The sequence below is a fragment of the Biomphalaria glabrata genome, chromosome 17, assembly GCF_947242115.1.
Source record: "Biomphalaria glabrata chromosome 17, xgBioGlab47.1, whole genome shotgun sequence".
Taxonomy (NCBI): domain Eukaryota; kingdom Metazoa; phylum Mollusca; class Gastropoda; family Planorbidae; genus Biomphalaria; species Biomphalaria glabrata.
Genome location: NC_074727.1, coordinates 9,736,729 through 9,751,399, shown reverse-complemented (window position 1 = coordinate 9,751,399; position 14,671 = coordinate 9,736,729).

The following is a 14,671-nucleotide window of genomic DNA, read 5'->3' as shown; positions in this document are numbered from 1 at the left end:
TGAATCATCCTATATAAAAGCTATAATAATAATCCTTCAAGATACAGAAGTAATAAAATTACAAAATAAAAAACTAGATGAACATCTTAGAGTATTGCATTTGCCTTTGTCTTCATTTACAGCTAAGAATATATATATTCATATAAAATGATAATATTTTTTTAGGTTTTCGTAGTACAGATTCTCATTTTTTACATAGAAAAATAAAAAATAAAAAAATGTATAGTTTTAAATTTGAGCCATGTAGACTTTGAACCATGTACGTTTGGCTCTAAAATCCAACATTCAACGTACATACAACATGGACGATGAAAAAAATGCCAATTGAAGTTATATAAACATACCTTAAATTAAATTTTCTTTTTAAAAGATAAATCTACAATCTTTTTTCTATACTATTTTAATAAAATATTACTTCAATATTTCTTCAAAATGCTATAGTGTGCAAATATTAAAACATTAGATTTGATTTAAAACAGTTTAGTGAAAGAAAAGAAAATGTGTGATGTAGTTGACATTTAAAATTGAAAAAAACTAGTAATTTTTTATATAAATTAAAAATAGATGACATCTTTTTCCAACAGTTATCAGCCTTTGACGATGACCTTTCGGTAGATTATTTTTGTAGTAAAATAGCAAAATTTAGCATTTTTCGTCCAAAAAAATTGTTATTTAAAGTATGTAGAAAAATTATCATAACTTATATAAATTGTATTTTAGCATTACATATTATAAAAATATTAACAAACAATTTATATATTATTTATCTATTTAAAACACAATAATAAAATGTTTAAACTTGTACTTTTTGAATAAAACCCAATTTTTTCATTGTATATCTTCTTTATAAAATTTTGAAGAAATTACACATTTTGTCCTTTAATCAAAACAGAAATATCAAATGTGGTACTCTCGTTCACTACTTAGTGAAAGGCGATTCTTAGTTAAAATTATCCCTTCCATATGTATTGAAAAATGTTTGGTTAATCAGAAAATGTATTATAATTAGCTTCATCTAAGTGTAACCTTTAAATAAACTTATAGAAGATATCCATAGAAGTGTGGCGAAAATGCAGTACGGTATTTCTAATCAGTGGCGTAGAAAGATGCTTATAGTTCGACAGTTACGCTTGGCAATTAATATATCCTGCATTAGGGAACGACCATGAGCAAGCTGAAAGTTGATAAGCGTAACAATGGTGACTCATGAAAACGTTTAAAGACCAGCTTACGCGCCATCTTGATTGCACTTACATAGAAGAGAGAAACATAGATGCAATCAGCTTACGAACAAGACAGGTGGACATTTTTTTTAAATGCAACCTCGCCCTATCAAATAGTACAAGCGTCCACCCTGACATTTTGTGAGCATATCACACATACACATTTTGAATAAAATCCGCAGAAATCTGTGACTTGAAGAAACATTTCGCGTGTGCAGTGGCGGCGCAACGCGTAAGCGACGTGAGAAACCACCCACGCTCACATGATTTGTGGGGCAGAGATATGAAGAGTTCCAAATAGCAATGCAGACAAGCTTCAGGCATTTACCAATTTACAAGCTTACAACATATAATGGGTGCTAAATGACCAAAACAATTGTCAAACTACAATCTGTTCGAAACAGCCCAACAAACACCAATAGAGCAGGAAATCAAATGATGCAAATGAAACTGTATTGGGCAGATCATGTTGGAGGATAAGGGAAAATGTTGCAAGGCATGCTCTGAACTGGAACCCACATAAGAAAATAAAGGCTGTGAGACCAAAGTAAACATGGAAGAGAGCAACATAAATACAAGAAAAGAAAGCAAGGTGGACATGGACCCGAGAGACATTGCCAGTGAGCAGTATATTATGGCGACGTACTGATGCGGCTCCAAGCTTCACTTGGGCTCTAAAGGGCTAAATCATGTAAATCAAGTGAATGTATGAAATTATTTTTTTTTAAATCACGCGGCACATTTAGCCATTCTCGGTGATTGCGATTCGCATTTACACAAAATGTCAGTTTAGAATATTTATCACATGTATGGTATGTGATGTTATCGCACGTGAAACCGTGCCTTTCTGTACAAGTCCATTTAAGTCAATGTTCTTGAACAATGATGCCCTACCTAATTCGACTAGGGAGCCGTTTTAATTTCCGACACTCGTGTCGCGGGTCATATGAACGAAAAGTTACAGAATCAAAATGAAATTAACCTGTAACTATTTGATTAGAAACCAGTGGATCTAATTAAAATCAATCGAGAATGCAGTAATATTTGTTGTATAATGCCGTTTAAATGTTAATCTTTATTTTTAAAAGAACAGGTTTTATCATATTGCTAGATAAGACTAGCTGTTAAAATCATCCTTTAAGATACAGAAGTAATAAAATTACAAAGAACGCTAGATGAACATCTTGAAGTAATATGCCTGCCTTTGTCTTCATTTACAGCTAAGAATAAATATATTCATATAAAATGATAATATTTTTTTAGGTTTTCGTAGTACAGATTCTCATTTTTTACATAGAAAAATAAAAAATAAAAAAATGTCTAGTTTTAAATTTGCACCATATAGACTTTGAACCATGTACGTTTGACTCTAAAATCCAACATTCAACGTACATACCACATGGACGATGACAATATTGCCAATTGAGGTTATATAAACATACTTTAAATTAAATTTTCTTTTTAAAAGATAAATCTACAATCTTTTTTCTATACTATTTTACAAAATATTACTTCAATATTTCTTCAAAATGCTAAAATGCAGCACAATTAAAACATTAGATTTGATTTAAAACAGTTTAGTGAAAGAAAAGAAAATGTGTGATGTAGTTGACATTTAAAATTGAAAAAACTAGTAATTTTTATATAAATTAAAAATAGATGACATCTTTTTCCAACAGTTATCAGCCTTTGACGATGACCTTTCGGTAGATTATTTTTGTAGTAAAATAGCAAAATTTAGCATTTTTCGTCCAAAAAAATTGTTATTTAAAGTATGTAGAAAAATTATCATAACTTATATAAATTGTATTTTAGCATTACATATTATAAAAATATTAACAAACAATTTATATATTATTTATCTATTTAAAACACAATAATAAAATGTTTAAACTTGTACTTTTTGAATAAAACCCAATTTTTTCATTGTATATCTTCTTTATAAAATTTTGAAGAAATTACACATATTGTCCTTTAATCAAAACAGAAATATCAAATGTGGTACTCTCGTTCACTACTTAGTGAAAGGCGATTCTTAGTTAAAATTATCCCTTCCATATGTATTGAAAAATGTTTGGTTAATCAGAAAATGTATTATAATTAGCTTCATCTAAGTGTAACCTTTAAATAAACTTATAGAAGATATCCATAGAAGTGTGGCGAAAATGCAGTACGGTATTTCTAATCAGTGGCGTAGAAAGATGCTTATAGTTCGACAGTTACGCTTGGCAATTAATATATCCTGCATTAGGGAACGACCATGAGCAAGCTGAAAGTTGATAAGCGTAACAATGGTGACTCATGAAAACGTTTAAAGACCAGCTTACGCGCCATCTTGATTGCACTTACATAGAAGAGAGAAACATAGATGCAATCAGCTTACGAACAAGACAGGTGGACATTTTTTTTAAATGCAACCTCGCCCTATCAAATAGTACAAGCGTCCACCCTGACATTTTGTGAGCATATCACACATACACATTTTGAATAAAATCCGCAGAAATCTGTGACTTGAAGAAACATTTCGCGTGTGCAGTGGCGGCGCAACGCGTAAGCGACGTGAGAAACCACCCACGCTCACATGATTTGTGGGGCAGAGATATGAAGAGTTCCAAATAGCAATGCAGACAAGCTTCAGGCATTTACCAATTTACAAGCTTACAACATATAATGGGTGCTAAATGACCAAAACAATTGTCAAACTACAATCTGTTCGAAACAGCCCAACAAACACCAATAGAGCAGGAAATCAAATGATGCAAATGAAACTGTATTGGGCAGATCATGTTGGAGGATAAGGGAAAATGTTGCAAGGCATGCTCTGAACTGGAACCCACATAAGAAAATAAAGGCTGTGAGACCAAAGTAAACATGGAAGAGAGCAACATAAATACAAGAAAAGAAAGCAAGGTGGACATGGACCCGAGAGACATTGCCAGTGAGCAGTATATTATGGCGACGTACTGATGCGGCTCCAAGCTTCACTTGGGCTCTAAAGGGCTAAATCATGTAAATCAAGTGAATGTATGAAATTATTTTTTTTTAAATCACGCGGCACATTTAGCCATTCTCGGTGATTGCGATTCGCATTTACACAAAATGTCAGTTTAGAATATTTATCACATGTATGGTATGTGATGTTATCGCACGTGAAACCGTGCCTTTCTGTACAAGTCCATTTAAGTCAATGTTCTTGAACAATGATGCCCTACCTAATTCGACTAGGGAGCCGTTTTAATTTCCGACACTCGTGTCGCGGGTCATATGAACGAAAAGTTACAGAATCAAAATGAAATTAACCTGTAACTATTTGATTAGAAACCAGTGGATCTAATTAAAATCAATCGAGAATGCAGTAATATTTGTTGTATAATGCCGTTTAAATGTTAATCTTTATTTTTAAAAGAACAGGTTTTATCATATTGCTAGATAAGACTAGCTGTTAAAATCATCCTTTAAGATACAGAAGTAATAAAATTACAAAGAACGCTAGATGAACATCTTGAAGTAATATGCCTGCCTTTGTCTTCATTTACAGCTAAGAATAAATATATTCATATAAAATGATAATATTTTTTTAGGTTTTCGTAGTACAGATTCTCATTTTTTACATAGAAAAATAAAAAATAAAAAAATGTCTAGTTTTAAATTTGCACCATATAGACTTTGAACCATGTACGTTTGACTCTAAAATCCAACATTCAACGTACATACCACATGGACGATGACAATATTGCCAATTGAGGTTATATAAACATACTTTAAATTAAATTTTCTTTTTAAAAGATAAATCTACAATCTTTTTTCTATACTATTTTACAAAATATTACTTCAATATTTCTTCAAAATGCTAAAATGCAGCACAATTAAAACATTAGATTTGATTTAAAACAGTTTAGTGAAAGAAAAGAAAATGTGTGATGTAGTTGACATTTAAAATTGAAAAAACTAGTAATTTTTATATAAATTAAAAATAGATGACATCTTTTTCCAACAGTTATCAGCCTTTGACGATGACCTTTCGGTAGATTATTTTTGTAGTAAAATAGCAAAATTTAGCATTTTTCGTCCAAAAAAATTGTTATTTAAAGTATGTAGAAAAATTATCATAACTTATATAAATTGTATTTTAGCATTACATATTATAAAAATATTAACAAACAATTTATATATTATTTATCTATTTAAAACACAATAATAAAATGTTTAAACTTGTACTTTTTGAATAAAACCCAATTTTTTCATTGTATATCTTCTTTATAAAATTTTGAAGAAATTACACATATTGTCCTTTAATCAAAACAGAAATATCAAATGTGGTACTCTCGTTCACTACTTAGTGAAAGGCGATTCTTAGTTAAAATTATCCCTTCCATATGTATTGAAAAATGTTTGGTTAATCAGAAAATGTATTATAATTAGCTTCATCTAAGTGTAACCTTTAAATAAACTTATAGAAGATATCCATAGAAGTGTGGCGAAAATGCAGTACGGTATTTCTAATCAGTGGCGTAGAAAGATGCTTATAGTTCGACAGTTACGCTTGGCAATTAATATATCCTGCATTAGGGAACGACCATGAGCAAGCTGAAAGTTGATAAGCGTAACAATGGTGACTCATGAAAACGTTTAAAGACCAGCTTACGCGCCATCTTGATTGCACTTACATAGAAGAGAGAAACATAGATGCAATCAGCTTACGAACAAGACAGGTGGACATTTTTTTAAAATGCAACCTCGCCCTATCAAATAGTACAAGCGTCCACCCTGACATTTTGTGAGCATATCACACATACACATTTTGAATAAAATCCGCAGAAATCTGTGACTTGAAGAAACATTTCGCGTGTGCAGTGGCGGCGCAACGCGTAAGCGACGTGAGAAACCACCCACGCTCACATGATTTGTGGGGCAGAGATATGAAGAGTGCCAAATAGCAATGCAGACAAGCTTCAGGCATTTACCAATTTACAAGCTTACAACATATAATGGGTGCTAAATGACCAAAACAATTGTCAAACTACAATCTGTTCGAAACAGCCCAACAAACACCAATAGAGCAGGAAATCAAATGATGCAAATGAAACTGTATTAGGCAGATCATGTTGGAGGATAAGGGAAAATGTTGCAAGGCATGCTCTGAACTGGAACCCACATAAGAAAATAAAGGCTGTGAGACCAAAGTAAACATGGAAGAGAGCAACATAAATACAAGAAAAGAAAGCAAGGTGGACATGGACCCGAGAGACATTGCCAGTGAGCAGTATATTATGGCGACGTACTGATGCGGCTCCAAGCTTCACTTGGGCTCTAAAGGGCTAAATCATGTAAATCAAGTGAATGTATGAAATTATTTTTTTTTAAATCACGCGGCACATTTAGCCATTCTCGGTGATTGCGATTCGCATTTACACAAAATGTCAGTTTAGAATATTTATCACATGTATGGTATGTGATGTTATCGCACGTGAAACCGTGCCTTTCTGTACAAGTCCATTTAAGTCAATGTTCTTGAACAATGATGCCCTACCTAATTCGACTAGGGAGCCGTTTTAATTTCCGACACTCGTGTCGCGGGTCATATGAACGAAAAGTTACAGAATCAAAATGAAATTAACCTGTAACTATTTGATTAGAAACCAGTGGATCTAATTAAAATCAATCGAGAATGCAGTAATATTTGTTGTATAATGCCGTTTAAATGTTAATCTTTATTTTTAAAAGAACAGGTTTTATCATATTGCTAGATAAGACTAGCTGTTAAAATCATCCTTTAAGATACAGAAGTAATAAAATTACAAAGAACGCTAGATGAACATCTTGAAGTAATATGCCTGCCTTTGTCTTCATTTACAGCTAAGAATAAATATATTCATATAAAATGATAATATTTTTTTAGGTTTTCGTAGTACAGATTCTCATTTTTTACATAGAAAAATAAAAAATAAAAAAATGTCTAGTTTTAAATTTGCACCATATAGACTTTGAACCATGTACGTTTGACTCTAAAATCCAACATTCAACGTACATACCACATGGACGATGACAATATTGCCAATTGAGGTTATATAAACATACTTTAAATTAAATTTTCTTTTTAAAAGATAAATCTACAATCTTTTTTCTATACTATTTTACAAAATATTACTTCAATATTTCTTCAAAATGCTAAAATGCAGCACAATTAAAACATTAGATTTGATTTAAAACAGTTTAGTGAAAGAAAAGAAAATGTGTGATGTAGTTGACATTTAAAATTGAAAAAACTAGTAATTTTTATATAAATTAAAAATAGATGACATCTTTTTCCAACAGTTATCAGCCTTTGACGATGACCTTTCGGTAGATTATTTTTGTAGTAAAATAGCAAAATTTAGCATTTTTCGTCCAAAAAAATTGTTATTTAAAGTATGTAGAAAAATTATCATAACTTATATAAATTGTATTTTAGCATTACATATTATAAAAATATTAACAAACAATTTATATATTATTTATCTATTTAAAACACAATAATAAAATGTTTAAACTTGTACTTTTTGAATAAAACCCAATTTTTTCATTGTATATCTTCTTTATAAAATTTTGAAGAAATTACACATATTGTCCTTTAATCAAAACAGAAATATCAAATGTGGTACTCTCGTTCACTACTTAGTGAAAGGCGATTCTTAGTTAAAATTATCCCTTCCATATGTATTGAAAAATGTTTGGTTAATCAGAAAATGTATTATAATTAGCTTCATCTAAGTGTAACCTTTAAATAAACTTATAGAAGATATCCATAGAAGTGTGGCGAAAATGCAGTACGGTATTTCTAATCAGTGGCGTAGAAAGATGCTTATAGTTCGACAGTTACGCTTGGCAATTAATATATCCTGCATTAGGGAACGACCATGAGCAAGCTGAAAGTTGATAAGCGTAACAATGGTGACTCATGAAAACGTTTAAAGACCAGCTTACGCGCCATCTTGATTGCACTTACATAGAAGAGAGAAACATAGATGCAATCAGCTTACGAACAAGACAGGTGGACATTTTTTTAAAATGCAACCTCGCCCTATCAAATAGTACAAGCGTCCACCCTGACATTTTGTGAGCATATCACACATACACATTTTGAATAAAATCCGCAGAAATCTGTGACTTGAAGAAACATTTCGCGTGTGCAGTGGCGGCGCAACGCGTAAGCGACGTGAGAAACCACCCACGCTCACATGATTTGTGGGGCAGAGATATGAAGAGTGCCAAATAGCAATGCAGACAAGCTTCAGGCATTTACCAATTTACAAGCTTACAACATATAATGGGTGCTAAATGACCAAAACAATTGTCAAACTACAATCTGTTCGAAACAGCCCAACAAACACCAATAGAGCAGGAAATCAAATGATGCAAATGAAACTGTATTAGGCAGATCATGTTGGAGGATAAGGGAAAATGTTGCAAGGCATGCTCTGAACTGGAACCCACATAAGAAAATAAAGGCTGTGAGACCAAAGTAAACATGGAAGAGAGCAACATAAATACAAGAAAAGAAAGCAAGGTGGACATGGACCCGAGAGACATTGCCAGTGAGCAGTATATTATGGCGACGTACTGATGCGGCTCCAAGCTTCACTTGGGCTCTAAAGGGCTAAATCATGTAAATCAAGTGAATGTATGAAATTATTTTTTTTTAAATCACGCGGCACATTTAGCCATTCTCGGTGATTGCGATTCGCATTTACACAAAATGTCAGTTTAGAATATTTATCACATGTATGGTATGTGATGTTATCGCACGTGAAACCGTGCCTTTCTGTACAAGTCCATTTAAGTCAATGTTCTTGAACAATGATGCCCTACCTAATTCGACTAGGGAGCCGTTTTAATTTCCGACACTCGTGTCGCGGGTCATATGAACGAAAAGTTACAGAATCAAAATGAAATTAACCTGTAACTATTTGATTAGAAACCAGTGGATCTAATTAAAATCAATCGAGAATGCAGTAATATTTGTTGTATAATGCCGTTTAAATGTTAATCTTTATTTTTAAAAGAACAGGTTTTATCATATTGCTAGATAAGACTAGCTGTTAAAATCATCCTTTAAGATACAGAAGTAATAAAATTACAAAGAACGCTAGATGAACATCTTGAAGTAATATGCCTGCCTTTGTCTTCATTTACAGCTAAGAATAAATATATTCATATAAAATGATAATATTTTTTTAGGTTTTCGTAGTACAGATTCTCATTTTTTACATAGAAAAATAAAAAATAAAAAAATGTCTAGTTTTAAATTTGCACCATATAGACTTTGAACCATGTACGTTTGACTCTAAAATCCAACATTCAACGTACATACCACATGGACGATGACAATATTGCCAATTGAGGTTATATAAACATACTTTAAATTAAATTTTCTTTTTAAAAGATAAATCTACAATCTTTTTTCTATACTATTTTACAAAATATTACTTCAATATTTCTTCAAAATGCTAAAATGCAGCACAATTAAAACATTAGATTTGATTTAAAACAGTTTAGTGAAAGAAAAGAAAATGTGTGATGTAGTTGACATTTAAAATTGAAAAAACTAGTAATTTTTATATAAATTAAAAATAGATGACATCTTTTTCCAACAGTTATCAGCCTTTGACGATGACCTTTCGGTAGATTATTTTTGTAGTAAAATAGCAAAATTTAGCATTTTTCGTCCAAAAAAATTGTTATTTAAAGTATGTAGAAAAATTATCATAACTTATATAAATTGTATTTTAGCATTACATATTATAAAAATATTAACAAACAATTTATATATTATTTATCTATTTAAAACACAATAATAAAATGTTTAAACTTGTACTTTTTGAATAAAACCCAATTTTTTCATTGTATATCTTCTTTATAAAATTTTGAAGAAATTACACATATTGTCCTTTAATCAAAACAGAAATATCAAATGTGGTACTCTCGTTCACTACTTAGTGAAAGGCGATTCTTAGTTAAAATTATCCCTTCCATATGTATTGAAAAATGTTTGGTTAATCAGAAAATGTATTATAATTAGCTTCATCTAAGTGTAACCTTTAAATAAACTTATAGAAGATATCCATAGAAGTGTGGCGAAAATGCAGTACGGTATTTCTAATCAGTGGCGTAGAAAGATGCTTATAGTTCGACAGTTACGCTTGGCAATTAATATATCCTGCATTAGGGAACGACCATGAGCAAGCTGAAAGTTGATAAGCGTAACAATGGTGACTCATGAAAACGTTTAAAGACCAGCTTACGCGCCATCTTGATTGCACTTACATAGAAGAGAGAAACATAGATGCAATCAGCTTACGAACAAGACAGGTGGACATTTTTTTAAAATGCAACCTCGCCCTATCAAATAGTACAAGCGTCCACCCTGACATTTTGTGAGCATATCACACATACACATTTTGAATAAAATCCGCAGAAATCTGTGACTTGAAGAAACATTTCGCGTGTGCAGTGGCGGCGCAACGCGTAAGCGACGTGAGAAACCACCCACGCTCACATGATTTGTGGGGCAGAGATATGAAGAGTGCCAAATAGCAATGCAGACAAGCTTCAGGCATTTACCAATTTACAAGCTTACAACATATAATGGGTGCTAAATGACCAAAACAATTGTCAAACTACAATCTGTTCGAAACAGCCCAACAAACACCAATAGAGCAGGAAATCAAATGATGCAAATGAAACTGTATTAGGCAGATCATGTTGGAGGATAAGGGAAAATGTTGCAAGGCATGCTCTGAACTGGAACCCACATAAGAAAATAAAGGCTGTGAGACCAAAGTAAACATGGAAGAGAGCAACATAAATACAAGAAAAGAAAGCAAGGTGGACATGGACCCGAGAGACATTGCCAGTGAGCAGTATATTATGGCGACGTACTGATGCGGCTCCAAGCTTCACTTGGGCTCTAAAGGGCTAAATCATGTAAATCAAGTGAATGTATGAAATTATTTTTTTTTAAATCACGCGGCACATTTAGCCATTCTCGGTGATTGCGATTCGCATTTACACAAAATGTCAGTTTAGAATATTTATCACATGTATGGTATGTGATGTTATCGCACGTGAAACCGTGCCTTTCTGTACAAGTCCATTTAAGTCAATGTTCTTGAACAATGATGCCCTACCTAATTCGACTAGGGAGCCGTTTTAATTTCCGACACTCGTGTCGCGGGTCATATGAACGAAAAGTTACAGAATCAAAATGAAATTAACCTGTAACTATTTGATTAGAAACCAGTGGATCTAATTAAAATCAATCGAGAATGCAGTAATATTTGTTGTATAATGCCGTTTAAATGTTAATCTTTATTTTTAAAAGAACAGGTTTTATCATATTGCTAGATAAGACTAGCTGTTAAAATCATCCTTTAAGATACAGAAGTAATAAAATTACAAAGAACGCTAGATGAACATCTTGAAGTAATATGCCTGCCTTTGTCTTCATTTACAGCTAAGAATAAATATATTCATATAAAATGATAATATTTTTTTAGGTTTTCGTAGTACAGATTCTCATTTTTTACATAGAAAAATAAAAAATAAAAAAATGTCTAGTTTTAAATTTGCACCATATAGACTTTGAACCATGTACGTTTGACTCTAAAATCCAACATTCAACGTACATACCACATGGACGATGACAATATTGCCAATTGAGGTTATATAAACATACTTTAAATTAAATTTTCTTTTTAAAAGATAAATCTACAATCTTTTTTCTATACTATTTTACAAAATATTACTTCAATATTTCTTCAAAATGCTAAAATGCAGCACAATTAAAACATTAGATTTGATTTAAAACAGTTTAGTGAAAGAAAAGAAAATGTGTGATGTAGTTGACATTTAAAATTGAAAAAACTAGTAATTTTTATATAAATTAAAAATAGATGACATCTTTTTCCAACAGTTATCAGCCTTTGACGATGACCTTTCGGTAGATTATTTTTGTAGTAAAATAGCAAAATTTAGCATTTTTCGTCCAAAAAAATTGTTATTTAAAGTATGTAGAAAAATTATCATAACTTATATAAATTGTATTTTAGCATTACATATTATAAAAATATTAACAAACAATTTATATATTATTTATCTATTTAAAACACAATAATAAAATGTTTAAACTTGTACTTTTTGAATAAAACCCAATTTTTTCATTGTATATCTTCTTTATAAAATTTTGAAGAAATTACACATATTGTCCTTTAATCAAAACAGAAATATCAAATGTGGTACTCTCGTTCACTACTTAGTGAAAGGCGATTCTTAGTTAAAATTATCCCTTCCATATGTATTGAAAAATGTTTGGTTAATCAGAAAATGTATTATAATTAGCTTCATCTAAGTGTAACCTTTAAATAAACTTATAGAAGATATCCATAGAAGTGTGGCGAAAATGCAGTACGGTATTTCTAATCAGTGGCGTAGAAAGATGCTTATAGTTCGACAGTTACGCTTGGCAATTAATATATCCTGCATTAGGGAACGACCATGAGCAAGCTGAAAGTTGATAAGCGTAACAATGGTGACTCATGAAAACGTTTAAAGACCAGCTTACGCGCCATCTTGATTGCACTTACATAGAAGAGAGAAACATAGATGCAATCAGCTTACGAACAAGACAGGTGGACATTTTTTTAAAATGCAACCTCGCCCTATCAAATAGTACAAGCGTCCACCCTGACATTTTGTGAGCATATCACACATACACATTTTGAATAAAATCCGCAGAAATCTGTGACTTGAAGAAACATTTCGCGTGTGCAGTGGCGGCGCAACGCGTAAGCGACGTGAGAAACCACCCACGCTCACATGATTTGTGGGGCAGAGATATGAAGAGTGCCAAATAGCAATGCAGACAAGCTTCAGGCATTTACCAATTTACAAGCTTACAACATATAATGGGTGCTAAATGACCAAAACAATTGTCAAACTACAATCTGTTCGAAACAGCCCAACAAACACCAATAGAGCAGGAAATCAAATGATGCAAATGAAACTGTATTAGGCAGATCATGTTGGAGGATAAGGGAAAATGTTGCAAGGCATGCTCTGAACTGGAACCCACATAAGAAAATAAAGGCTGTGAGACCAAAGTAAACATGGAAGAGAGCAACATAAATACAAGAAAAGAAAGCAAGGTGGACATGGACCCGAGAGACATTGCCAGTGAGCAGTATATTATGGCGACGTACTGATGCGGCTCCAAGCTTCACTTGGGCTCTAAAGGGCTAAATCATGTAAATCAAGTGAATGTATGAAATTATTTTTTTTTAAATCACGCGGCACATTTAGCCATTCTCGGTGATTGCGATTCGCATTTACACAAAATGTCAGTTTAGAATATTTATCACATGTATGGTATGTGATGTTATCGCACGTGAAACCGTGCCTTTCTGTACAAGTCCATTTAAGTCAATGTTCTTGAACAATGATGCCCTACCTAATTCGACTAGGGAGCCGTTTTAATTTCCGACACTCGTGTCGCGGGTCATATGAACGAAAAGTTACAGAATCAAAATGAAATTAACCTGTAACTATTTGATTAGAAACCAGTGGATCTAATTAAAATCAATCGAGAATGCAGTAATATTTGTTGTATAATGCCGTTTAAATGTTAATCTTTATTTTTAAAAGAACAGGTTTTATCATATTGCTAGATAAGACTAGCTGTTAAAATCATCCTTTAAGATACAGAAGTAATAAAATTACAAAGAACGCTAGATGAACATCTTGAAGTAATATGCCTGCCTTTGTCTTCATTTACAGCTAAGAATAAATATATTCATATAAAATGATAATATTTTTTTAGGTTTTCGTAGTACAGATTCTCATTTTTTACATAGAAAAATAAAAAATAAAAAAATGTCTAGTTTTAAATTTGCACCATATAGACTTTGAACCATGTACGTTTGGCTCTAAAATCCAACATTCAACGTACATACCACATGGACGATGACAATATTGCCAATTGAGGTTATATAAACATACTTTAAATTAAATTTTCTTTTTAAAAGATAAATCTACAATCTTTTTTCTATACTATTTTACAAAATATTACTTCAATATTTCTTCAAAATGCTAAAATGCAGCACGATTAAAACATTAGATTTGATTTAAAACAGTTTAGTGAAAGAAAAGAAAATGTGTGATGTGGTTGACATTTAAAATTGATAAAACTAGTAATTTTTATATAAATTAAAAATAGATGACATCTTTTTCCAACAGTTATCAGCCTTTGACGATGACCTTTCGGTAGATTATTTTTGTAGTAAAATAGCAAAATTTAGCATTTTTCGTCCAAAAAAATTGTTATTTAAAGTATGTAGAAAAATTATCATAACTTATATAAATTGTATTTTAGCATTACATATTATAAAAATATTAACAAACAATTTATATATTAT